The sequence below is a fragment of the Olea europaea genome, unplaced genomic scaffold, assembly GCF_002742605.1.
Source record: "Olea europaea var. sylvestris unplaced genomic scaffold, O_europaea_v1 scaffold17289, whole genome shotgun sequence".
NCBI lineage: Eukaryota > Viridiplantae > Streptophyta > Magnoliopsida > Lamiales > Oleaceae > Olea > Olea europaea.
The window spans coordinates 1-2,285 of record NW_019234993.1 but is presented as its reverse complement, the minus strand read 5'-3'; the positions used below and the strand labels follow the sequence as shown (position 1 = coordinate 2,285).

The 2,285-nt window shown below is 35.0% G+C and overlaps 1 long non-coding RNA gene across 1 annotated transcript; it reads left to right on the top strand.

The window, feature by feature from the left end:
- The first annotated feature begins 6 nt into the window (after positions 1-6).
- LOC111377828 lies at positions 7-671 on the top strand. The gene is made up of 2 exons (XR_002699781.1): positions 7-203; positions 287-671. It is a non-coding gene; the product is annotated as an uncharacterized LOC111377828 (long non-coding RNA).
- Positions 672-2,285: the final 1,614 nt, after the last annotated feature.

The following is a 2,285-nucleotide window of genomic DNA, read 5'->3' as shown; positions in this document are numbered from 1 at the left end:
ATATTTTGCGATCTCTTATACATTTTATTGTTTTCGTAGATTTATTTAAGCAACCAATCTTCCTTTTACCATGAAGTCTTCATTATCAATTAACACAACCATTTTACTTCATTTAATATGATGATCTGACTGTTAATGTGTCTCCCCTTCCAGTGAAATGAAAGTGGAGCAATTTCGTAATATGTGTTGCGTCGTTCAAACAGGTTTGTAACGTTATTTTGCCTGTATTGTTAGAGCAAATAATATTCATTTTTTATTTAACTTATTTTAGCTTTGTGGGGTCCAGTCTCAGGTAGAAATATTATGAAAACGAAATTTGGAGAAATCGAAATGAATTAGTTAAGCGTGTAGCAAAAAAATATGACTTGGTGGGTAGCTGAGAATAAAAACGAAGAAGGGAAATGATACAGTCCATGTACCAACATATCCACGTGCATTGTGTAGCTGCAGCTAACATTCAAATTGACCGTTAGGTGACTTTGAAGCCAATGACAAAAGAGGTCAATATTGTTGCACACGCGTTCAGCTTCATGGTTTACATGCCCTACAATTATTTGGTTTGTATAGTATCGAAGAATAGCCACATATCAGAAACCTTTAAATCTTGAATACCACAATGTAAATTACACATATTAATATAAGAAATTTTTAAATGGCAGTGGCTGTCAAAATTTTGTGCCTGCAATTATATTATCCCCTTTTTCTTTTTGGGCACGGGATTTTTTCTGTACCCCAAAAAAAAAATAAAAAAATGGAAAATTTATCTTGTCATATTGCATGGTTGGTTTGTGAGATAATATAGAACTTATAATTTTTTTTCCTCATAAATGGACGGCAGAGGTGACAACCAACTGGAGGCTAATGCTCTTATTATAGCTAGTTTAATAAGATGTCTTAAAACTGTTGAGCATATGATAATATTCTTAACATTGAACGTTCTGTCAAAATGGATTTTTCTATTATTGATGTGAACTAATAATCCCGTCACTGCTTATGTTTCTTACACATTGCGATGCTGCTCTGAGCTTGTAACTAAAGAGGTTCTGCCAATTATAACGTGAAAGTTGATGGAATATTCATATCATTGTATTCCAAACTTAGCTTCTCCCTCATGTAGCCTCAGCTTATCGTGGGACATGGGTCAAAATACCCTTTAAGCACCACAGCTCACTAGCCCGTGGAGAGATTTTTCGAGCAATTAACACTAAACTTACTTGAGTTATTTTTATCATTTTTTTGAGACATAATATTGATTATTTGATCTGCAAATAAAATTCAACATATCGAATTATTCAAGGTTAGGTGCCACCCTTATTATTATCTTGTATTAGTTGTGATGGTAATCTGGTTGAAATGTGTTGTGATTTTGCTGTAAATGTCTCCATCTTCATTGAGCTCTAACCATTTGGGTTCTACCATTTTTGACATTTCTCTCCGTCTATAATGACCCACGTGTACCTTCCTATATGAAAATATACCAAGATTTGGTCCTTGTGGGGGTAGAGTTGGTATAATATGAATCTATGATACCATTTCAATACTTGGTTCTAGATTTCCATTTTTTGCATTTGCTGGTTAATGATTTTTATCTGTATGGTGTCAAATCCATCTTTATGCTCTCACTGTTGATAATACAAGATTTTTCTACAACTTTTTCCTTATTACTGAATGTTTATTAGTCACGTGATTTCTTTTTCTGTACCTTGACAGTTGACACCATCACATCTTTTTTGGTTTCCTGTGAGAGCTGCATGCAGAAAATTCTTACTTAACCAAAAATTTTGCATTAGAAATTGTAGTTGTTAGAACATGTGACGGTGGGACATATTATTTCATTCTACTATATCTGGCAATGAGATCAATAGAGAAGTGAAAAAGATCACATAAAATTTACTTCGTTGACGTTTTGAAGATGAGATTTTAGTTGTGGACATTGTTGCTAAGACTATTCATTTAAAGGAGAGAAATCCAATTTAATGGTGGAGTTGAAGAAAAAACATATTGGCCACTCACATTCTACTGCGTTTATCAGTTATGGAACCAGCCTTTTCCTTTGACGTAGTTCTTGTGGAACGGATTTAGGGACTATTGTTTCCACCGGTTCTGAGAGAGCTACTAAGTTTTGGGTAGCTGAGGATAGAAAAAGCCTAATGTACAGGCCTGTACAGGCCCCCTCACATGCTGTGTGAAGGGGTGGGGGATTATTTAAAATAAATAAATTACCCACCTCCCTTGTATTCAGTCTGGTCTGTACAGGCCCTGCCCAGAATATGGCAGATGGGGGG